Source organism: Pyxicephalus adspersus, chromosome 1, assembly GCF_032062135.1.
Source record: "Pyxicephalus adspersus chromosome 1, UCB_Pads_2.0, whole genome shotgun sequence".
Taxonomy (NCBI): Eukaryota; Metazoa; Chordata; class Amphibia; order Anura; family Pyxicephalidae; genus Pyxicephalus; species Pyxicephalus adspersus.
Window position 1 is genome coordinate 106,541,506 of NC_092858.1, and position 10,501 is coordinate 106,552,006.

General features: G+C 49.1%; 1 pseudogene; it reads right to left on the reverse strand.

Annotated features, from left to right (window-relative positions):
* Window positions 1-2,168: 2,168 nt before the first annotated feature.
* On the reverse strand, window positions 2,169-6,659 carry LOC140330128 (PC-esterase domain-containing protein 1A pseudogene; annotated as a pseudogene).
* Between the last annotated feature and the right edge of the window lie 3,842 nt (window positions 6,660-10,501).

A 10,501-nucleotide genomic window follows, 5' to 3' on the forward strand; every position in this document is an offset into this window, starting at 1 on the left:
TGAACTCCAATAAAGTTAATGGGGGAAAAATTTGGGTTGTTTTTCGGGACTGTGTAGAGCATCTACAGCCTATAAATACATTTAAAAAGACATATCAAGACTCCCCCAGCTCTGCACAACACTGTACAAGTAAAAAAAAAATAGGGAAATAAGGAAGGCTTGTTTATGTTGCTGGCAGGGCCATTTTATGGGGCGGCCAAGGGAACATGTCGGATTTTTTACAGGCCTCCGAGTAGAAGCAAAGAGGACCCTGAGGGGTTCCTTCAGTCCAAAAAATTAGCCACCAGATTTCACCGCTCCCTTACAAGCCATACACAGGCTTGAGAGTACAGGCAGAGGTCCCTGAGGGGGCTCTTTCAGTCCAAAAAATAGCCAGTTACACAGCTCTGGTACAACTTCTATAGGCCTCACAGGAGTGGGGACCGCATTTATATTTGGAATCTTGAGCTGGGTGTAGTGCATCATCAATGCCACCTAGAAGTCTGTAATACAATTTTTGTGAATGGAATACTGACAGGTGGCAGCAGCAGCAGGTGGAGGAGGAGGAGGCGGTGGGCACTAAGAGCGGGGACCGCATTGGTAACTGGCATCTAGAGCTGGGTGTAGTGCATCATCAATACCACCTAAATGACTGTAATACCATTTTTAAGAATGTGGACAGCACTGGTAACTGGCAGAACGTGGACAGCATTGGTTACTGGCATCTACAGCTGGGTACTGGGCGGGTGGCAGCAGTAACAGCGGGAGGAGGAGGTGGTGGGCCCTGAGACGGAGCCTGGACAGCATTGGTAACTGGCATCTAGGGCTGGGTACTGGGCAGGCGGCAGTAATAACAGCATGAGGAGGAGGCGGTGGGCCCTGAGACGGAGCAAGCATTAGAGGTTGAGGCCATCACCTATATGGACAGTGTAGAAGCTGTAGCTATTGGAGACATGAATGGATGAACGAGATTCCAATCTGTCCCTACCTACTATGTAGCGAAACCACATGAAAGGGAACGAGCTTGGCGGAATCAGCGGGGAAAGAAGACCATGTTGAGCTTGAACCTAGTCTGGCATCCAGAGCTGGGTACTGGGCATTGGGCAGGAAACAGCAGTAACAGAAACAGGAGGAGACAGTAGGCCCTGGGACGGAGTGTGGACCGCATTGTTAACTGGCATCTAGAGCTGGGTACTGGGCAGGCGGCAGCAGCAACAGCAGGAGGAGGCGGTGGGCCTTGAGACGAAGCAGGGATGGCATTAGAGGTTGAGGCCATCACCTTTATTGACAGTGTAGAAGCTGTAGCTATTGGAGACATGAATGGATGATCGAGAGTCCCACTGTCCCTTCAGTGGCGGGGGCTCTGAGACAGAGTGTGGATGGCATTGTTACTCCTCCTTCCTATTCCTAGAGCCACGAAGCTCTAGATGCCAGACTAGACTCAAGCCCAACAGGGTCTTCTTTCCCCGCTGATTCTGCCAAGCCCGTTCCCTTTCATGTGGTTTTGCTACATAGTAGGCCCCCTCTTCCAGCTGTTCCTGCTGCATGCCCCAGGTTTGAGCAACATGAGCCATCAGGATGCAGGTATCCTTCCGATAGGCCAGCGGATTCGAGTGGGTGGCATCTTTAACGCTTGGGTGTGTCACGGTCCCTTCCGTGACTGAGGTTAGCGGATCTGTGAGACAAGCTACACGTGAGGTTATCTGACAGTCTCTTTGTTTTTACTTGTTTCTGTGTTATTGTTTGTAATGACCACACCCCTTGTATCAGCTGCAGCTGGTCGTCATTACTGCTCCTCCATTTAGTCTGGCCTAACACTTCACGCTATGCGGTTGGTTTTCACTTCTGGGATGTGGAAGACCTGGTGTGTTGTCAGGGTTCCCTCTCCTCCATTTGCTAATTAAGATAAGTTGAACTACTTTTGGTGTTTTATTGTTCTTTTGTTGTTACTAGGCCTCAGGGAGCTGCTGGTTCTTTCATCAGGGAAGGAACCAGTAGTCTCAAGCCCAGTCACTATTCCTAGGGCAATTCAGGGCTACTAGGGCCTAGGTTCCAGTGTATGAATATTTCCACCTTCAGGGGATATTCATACTGTCAGGAGTCACAGCTAGTTAAGGGTGTCTGTGGGGTGTGACTGTTTCCTTCTCCCTAGCCTTTGAAGGCCTAGTCCCTTGTATTTATCCTTCTGTTTACCTCCGCTCCCCGTTATCCGTGATAGAGTGCAGCACGAAGCGGAAGTGGAAGTGCATGTCAATCACATCAAATTTGTGCAAATATGCCAGAGTGGAGCTGAAAAAATTCCCTTCTATGATGTCCCAGCGCACATTAGGAATTGGGTACTCCAGCACTTCACCAGCTTTGAATCCAATAGGCATGGCCATGTTCCAAATCACCAGACATTTGGGGCTCAGCACCTCAGTGAGCCGAATAAACAGGTGGTCCAGGTTGGTTTTGTACATTTCCAGTGATTGCTCATGATACCTGATAACATTCCATATACACGAGTTGATGATGACAACGTTGGGCTGAGGTCCCTGTTTGAAGTCGGCCAGCAGGCTCAGGAAATAGAACCATACAAGGTGATGGTCAGTTCTGTTATGACACACTTTGCGGTAAGTTATGCCATAGTGTATTTCACCCAGAGATCCCCCAAGGTGTCGTTTGCAAATGACACCCTTCCTTTTGTGCTGGTTCCCAGTCCGAAACTCATCATTCTGCAGGATTTTCACAAGATCTTTGTAGACAAATCTTTGAATGGAGTCTCCCAGGATGGCTACATACTTGTTGTGGAGAAGTCTCCCGAGAGTCTCCTGCAGAGCTGAATAACTTCGTGGCTCAATGTGGTCATCCAGGACCTCTCGGTTCCCGTTACCGGTGTCTCCCATCTCATCCCCCTGACATATACAGAGGGTCTGCTGTCCCACTTCTCAGTTCCAGGGTAACACACAGAAATTCAGTCCGATAAAGCGTGATACCGATGGATGAAGCAGAAGACGTGGCCTTCTACCTTCAATCACAAATAATAGATTACACACTTGCATTACACACTTCGGGGTGTTATTAAAGATGCACTACACCCAGCTCTAGAAGCCAGTTACTAATGCCGTTCACACTCCGTCTCAGGGCCTACTATCTAGTGAAAGCACATGAAAGGGAACAGGTGTAGAAGCTGTAGCTACTGGAGACATTGCTGTGCAGCAGTAACAGCAGGAGGAAGAGTTGGTGGGCCCTGGGACGGAGTTTGGACAGCATTTTTAACTGGCATCTAGAGCTGGGTACTGGGCAGCAGCAGTAACAGCATGAGGAGGAGGAGGTAAGCCCTGAGACAGATCAGGGACAGCATTAAAGATTGAGGCCATCACCTACATGGACAATGTAGCAGATGTAGCTACTGGAGACATTGCTGTGTAGCAGACTGCCTTTTCCTATCTGCTAGCTATAACTTTGTAAAATGCGGCATGGACAGCATTGTGAACTGGCATCTACAGCTGGGTACTGGGCAGGGGGCAGCAGGAGGAAGAGGTGGTGGGCCCTGAGACGGAATGTGTACAGAATTTGTAAGTGGCATCTAGAACTGGGTACTGGGCATGCAGCAGCAGTATCAGCATTTGGAGGAGGAGGTAAGCCCAGAGACGGATCAAGGACGGCTATAAAGATTGAGGCCATCACCTACATGGACAGTGTAGAAGCTGTAACTATTGGAGGCATTGCTGTGTAGGGGACTGCCTATTCCTATCTGCTAGCTGTAACTTTGTAAAATACAGCATGGACAGCATTGGTAACTTGTATGTACAGCTGCGTACTGGGCAGGCGGCAGCAGTAACAGCAGGAGGAGGAGGCGGTGTGCTCTGAGACCAAGTGTGGACGGCATTAGTATCTGTCATCTAGAGTTGGGTACTGGGCAGGCAGCAGCAGTAACAGCATGAGGAGGAGGCGGTGGACTCTGAGACAAAGTGTGAACGGCATTAGTATCTGGCATCTACATTTGGGTAATGGGCAGGCAGCAGCAGTCACAGCAGGAAGAGGCAGTGGGCTCTGAGACGGAGCGTGGACGGCATTAGTATCTCTCATCCAGAGTTGGGTACTGAGCAGGCGGCAGCAGCAGTTACAGCAGGAGGAGGAGGCGGTGGGCTCTGAGACCAAATGTAGACGCCATTAGTCTCTGGCATCTAAAGTTGGGTACTTGGCAGGCAGCAGCATTAACAGCAGGAGGAGGAGGTGGTGGGCTCTGAGACCAAGTGTGGACGGCGTTAGTATCTTTCATCTACATTTGGGTAGTGGGCAGGCAGCAGCAGTAACAGCATGAGGGGGAGGCGTTAGCACCTGAGACGGAGTGTGGACGACATTAGTAACTGGCATCTAGATTGGGTTACTGGGCAGGCAGCATCAGTAACAGCAGGAGGAGGAGGCGGTGGGCTCTGAGATCAAGTGTGGACGGCATTAGTATCTGGCATCAACAGTTGGGTACTGGGCAGGCAGCAGCAGTAACAGCAGGAGGAGGAGGTGGTGGGCTCTGAGATCAAGTGTGGACGGCATTAGTATCTGGCATCTACAGTTGGGTAGTGGGCAGGCAGCAGCAGTAACAGCATGAGAAGGAGGCGTTAGGACCTGAAACGGAGTGTGGACAACATTAGTAACTGGCATCTAGATTTGCGTACTGGGCAGGCAGCAGCATGAGTTACAGCAGAAGGAGGCGGCGGTGGGCTCCGAGACCAAGTGTGGACGGCATTAGTATCTGGCATCTACAGTTGGGTAGTGGGCAGGCAGCAGCAGTAACAGCATGAGGAGGAGGCGTTAGGCCCTGAGACGGTGTGTGGATGACACTAGTAACGGGCATCTAGAGCTGGGTACTGGGCAGGCAGCAACAGTAACAGCATGAGGAGCCGATGGGCCCTGAGACGGAGCAAGGACGGCATTATTAACTGGCATCCAGACCTGGGTACTGGGCAGGCAGCAGCAATAGCATCATGAGGTGGATGCAGTAGGCCCTGAGACGTAGTGTGGACGGCATATGTAACTGGCACCTAGAGCTGGGAACTGGGCAAGCAGCAGTAGTAACAGCATGAGGAGGAGGAGGTAGGCCCTGAGATGGAGCAACACGGCATTAGTAACTGGCATCTAGGGCTGGGTACTGGGCAGGCAGCAGCAGTAACAGCAGGAGGAGGATGCAGTAGGCCCTGAGACGGAGTGTGGAGGGCATGGGTAACTGGCATCTAGAGCTGAGTACTGGGCAGGCGGCAGCAGCAACAGCATGTGGAGGAGGCGGTGGGTCCTGAGACGGAGCGTGGACAGCATTGGTAACTGGCATCTAGAGCTGAGTACTGGGCAGGCGGCAGCAGCAACAGCATGTGGAGGAGGCGGTGGGTCCTGAGACGGAGCGTGGACAGCATTGGTAACTGGCATCTAGAGCTGAGTACTGGGCAGGCGGCAGCAGCAACAGCATGTGGAGGAGGCGGTGGCCCGTGACACGGAGCATGGATGGCATTAGTAACTGGCATCTAGAGCCGGGTGTAGTGCATTGTCAATGACATCCCGAAGCGTGTAATGCAAGTTTGTAATCTTAAATTTGTGACTGAACGTAGAAGGGCCAGATGAAGATGTTTTGTGCGCCAGCACTGTTGCTGTGGTCTGTGGTGCTGGACGCGGTAGTAAGGTAGACGATATTGCTAGTTTGCATCATGAAGTGGATGACATGAATGCCAACCCTCTATCTTACAGTACTTTGCTTAAATATTAGGCAAAGACAATGGTACCTATCAGTGTGGCAGTTCTGGGGGTTTTCATCTGCAGTTTGTTGGCCAACCCGGAAGCAGCAGAAATGTAAAGTATATTGCTAGCTGGCACAATGTCAGGCATGACACTAGCGATGAATGCCACCCCTGGACATTGCAATAGCTAACGAAAAAAGGCAGGCTCAGCTGACAGGGTGTTTGGTGATAGGCAGCCACAGACTCAGCACAGGAGCAATATGGGTTCACAGAGGCATCTTGGTTGGAAACTGTGACATTTTGTCTTTGTAGCGGTGATCCAAAAGGGTGGCAAGCCAGTAATCATCCTGCTTTTTGATGCTGCAAATGTGGGGGTCCCTCCGTAGGCATCAAAACATGTGGACACACATATGAAAGAGGCGTTCCTTGGGCTCATACTCCTCAAAACATCTTCCTCCTCGTCACTCACCTCCTCCTCTTCAAGCTGCAGCAGTTCCTGTTGTCCCATCGCCCGCATAATGCCTGGGGCATGAGAGCACAAATGCGGGTTGGACGGGTCCTGTCCAGCAGCCCCAACATGGTTTCCCTCATCATCATCATCATTTTCATCCTCCTCCTCTTGAAACTCATGATGATGGCCAATGTCCCTTCTTGCTCCTCCTGATGCTATGCACTATGGAGTGTAATGTCACCCTCATCCTCCTCCCCCATTTTTTCCCCTCATCTCCCATCAACACTTTCCATCAGCCCACACAGGGTATTATAAAGCAGAAAGATGATGGGTATGACATCGTTCCAGCCTGACCGCTCCCGACTCACAACGTTTGTGGCCTGCTTAAGGGGGGCCAGTACCTTGCATAGCATCTCCATCTGCAGCCACTGGACACTGCTAAAATAGCTCAGTTGTGTGGCTGTACCAAGGGCACGTCTCCCTCCATGCACTACACTGACCAAGTAATGACGGATGGTCATCTTTTGCTCACACAGATACTGGAGCATGTGCAGGGTGGAGTTCCATCTAGTTAGAGTGTCACAAATGAGTCTATGTGGTGGCAGACCCTGTTAAAGCTGGATCTTGCTAAGCGCCGCCGCGGCAGTAGGGGATCGGCAGACATGGCTGCAGATGGAGCGAGCCTGTCTCAGTAAGTCCTGCAGTCCTGGGTACATGCGAAGGAACTTCTGCACCACCAGGTTCAGTATGTGCGCAATGCATGGCACATGTGGTATGCGGCCCATGGGCAGTGCGGCCACAAGGTTGGCCCCGTTGCCGCACACTACGTTGCCTGTTGTGAGCCGGGAGGGTGTCAGCCAAGCATCAACCTCTCTGTGCAAAGCAGACAAGAGTTCTCTGGCGGTGTGACTTTTCTCCCCCAAGGACACCAGTTTCAGCACTGCCTGGCAATACGTGTGCTTGAGGGGCACAGTGTCCTCCGCTGCTGCCCTTTCAGGAAGAGTGTTGAAAAGAGAGGGTTTGCCGGTAGAAGGAATGAAGGAGGAGCAGGGAGAGGACTGGGGTGGTCCATGCTTTCCCACCACACCCCTTGGCGGGAGTATCAGGTGCTGCAGTGCCTCTTGCAGACTACCGCCCACTGAGCTATGCAAGGCCACCCAGTGAGCTGTGAAGGACAGGTAGCGTCCCACTCCGTGCCTGGTTGTCCAGCTGTCCATGGTGACGTGGATTTGGCCAGTCACCGAGAATGCCAATGCCCGGGCATAGCATGTAAACTGGGTACAGCTGTGAGAAAGAAGTAATGCCTGCTTGGTATATTCCACCACCGCTCAGTACAGGCCATCAAGCCACGGAAGGGAGCCGAGTCCACAATGCTGTACAGCAGTAGCTGCAAGGCCAATAGTTTGGCTAGACACGAATTGAGGTTGATTACTCTTTTGTTGGTTGGGCCCATAGCCTGATGCTTTGCACAGAACCCTGGTAGAATGGGCTGAAAGGGACTGGGAGCTAGGGGAGCTGAAGGGGGTCACTGGAGTACCCATCTTGCTGCAACAAACATCGTCTGATGCCGCGAAACCTACTGCCAGAAGCTGATACTTCCTCGCAGCTGGAAGTCTGTCTGGCAACAACCTCCTGAGACATAGAAGCAATGACAGTTAGAGGTGGAGAAGGAGTCAATGGAGGTGGAAGAAGAGACGATGACGTGGTTGCACCTCCTTCAAAAGAACGCAAGTACTGCTCCCACTTTGGTTTGTGGTCATTGCGCATGTGGGAAAGGATGTTGTACCCAAATGTGATCCGGCCTGTCCTCTGTGAATCTGCCTGTGGCACAGGATGCAGATTGCTATGCACCCGTCATCATTTTTCAGCGTGAAAAAGGACCACACTGGAGAGGTGCATGCAACCACTCTGCTGCTCTTTTTATATTTGCCTGCCACTGCTCTGCTGGTTGTTGCTGCTGCTGCTGCTGCAGATGAAGAGCCTGCTGCACTTGAGGCCCCTGAGACCCAGTCCACAATACTGTCCACTTGACGTGGCTGTATGCTTGTCTGCTGCACTTGAGGCCCCTGAGACCCAGTTCACAATACTGTCCACTTGACGTGGCTGTATGATTGTAGTCCGCCCTCTCAATAAATTTACTAGCGTACTGGTGCTCGGTACACCTCAGACCTCTTTGACAACTTGTGCTCCTGCCTCCAACAGTTTGCTGCTGCTGTTGCCCTACAGTGCCGGACTCCTGGAGAGTATGCCCCCTGGATATATAGCAAGTTTGATGACACCTAAAATCTCTGTCTTTTTTTGAGAGAAAGACAGAATTTTTTTCTGGCTTTGTGGAAATTGAGCAAGTTTGATCACAGTAAAATTTCTCTTTTTTTGAGAGAAAGACAGAATTTTTTCTGGCTTTGTAGATAGCTTGCAAGAGGTATCAGACTGAAATATCTATTTTTGAGTAGCAAAGAAATGTTTTTGCCTTTTTAAATAAGTAGCAAGAAAAACTGCACAATCTGTATGTTTCTGTATATACAGAAGGCTCCTAACCTGCCCTGTCACAATTCACAATGGCTTTTGTCATAGATTGCAAGCGGTATTAGACTGAAATATCTCTTTTTGTAGAGTAGCACAGAAATGTTTTTGCCTTTTTGGATAGGTAGCAAGAGGTAGCAAGAAAAACTGCACAATCTGTATATTTCTAGATATACAGAAGGCTCCTAACCTTTCCCTGTCACAGTGTACTTCTCTCCCTCACACAGAGCACAAGATGGAGTGACTAACCCCTCCCTGTATATATGCCTGTGCTCAGATCTCTCCTGATTGGGCTGCTGGGCCTTGCTGTCCATTCTGGGAGCAAATGATTAGCTCCCAGCCGCGTCATTCTCGCCAGAAATAGTGGGGGTTCCCGGGGCATTTCCCCTTGTTTGTTTGGCGAGAACACGAGCTCATGGTGAATCACAAGGCCGTGCTCCCTTAAATGTTCGGTAAGCATGAACGTCTAGATTCGCCGCAGGATCGAACTTAATAATCTCGCTCGCTCATCCCTAGTACACGGAGCTAAAAAGTGTTTAGTAAATTTGCCTTGTCTTTATCCAGTTACCAACCCAGTGACATCCCTTAAGGGGCCTACATGCTCAGATTTGATCTTTTTGCTAATAATATATTTAAAATTTTGGGGGTTTGTCTTACTTTGCTTTGCAATCTGTCTTTCGTTTTGAAGTTTTGCACATTTTATCTCCTTTTTACATCTTTTGTTATATTCTTTATAGTTTTCAAATGATGAAGGTGATCTTTCATTTTTATATTTGTTTTACAGATGATGTGGTATGCTTTGGATCATGAGCTGTTCCACGCCTTCTCCATACTTTTTACTTGCCATCAATCTGGTAAAGGTTGATCTTGGTTTCATTTGTCCAAAGAATGTTTATTAAGAACTGTGTTGGCTTTTTTTATGTTTTTGAGCAAAGTCCAATCTAGTCTTTCTATTCTTGAGGCTAATGAGTGGCTTGCACCTTGCAGTGCACCCTCTGTATTTACTTTCATGCAGTCTTCTCTTTACTTTCTCTGCAGTCTTCTGTGGACGCCCAGGTCTTTTGGCGTTGCTGAGTTCACCAGTGCTTTGTTTCTTTCTCATGATGTACCAAACTGTACATTTTGCTACTCCTAATATCATTTGACCGCATGAGCTCCTTTGACCGCATGTTGTCTGTTAACAGCAAAATCTTCCACATACAAACACCCCCCCCCAAAAAAGCTTTAGTTCCTCACTTTTTAATGCAATCATTTTGTTCAACCCACTGAATTAAAGCTGAAAGTCTATAGTTCAACTGCATCTGAGCTGTTTCATTTAAAATTAATTGTGGTAATGTACTGAACCAAAATTAGAAAAAAGTTGTCTCTGTCCAAATATTTATGGACCTAACTGTATGTTCCACCATCACTCAAAAACGCATGGAGACATTTCAACCAAACTATATATGCTATACATATGACTGAGACTCATGTGAGTGCACCTGTCATCTTTCTACAGCACTGTGCTATAGTCAGAGCTAAATTTGGATGAAACGCATAAAGACATTTTAACCAAACTTGCTATGTTCCACCATCACTAGGAAACGCATGGAGACATTTCAACCAAACTTGCTAGACATATGACTGAGACTCATGTAAGTGCACCTGTCATTTTGTACAGCGCTGTGCTATAGTCAGAGCTATATATGGATGAAACGCATGGAGACATTTTAACCAAACTTGCTATGTTCCACCATGACTTGGAAACGAGACATTTAAACCAAACTAGACATATGACACCACTGATCTTTGTACAGCGCTGTGGTATATGTCAGAGGTATATAAATGTATAATATTAGTG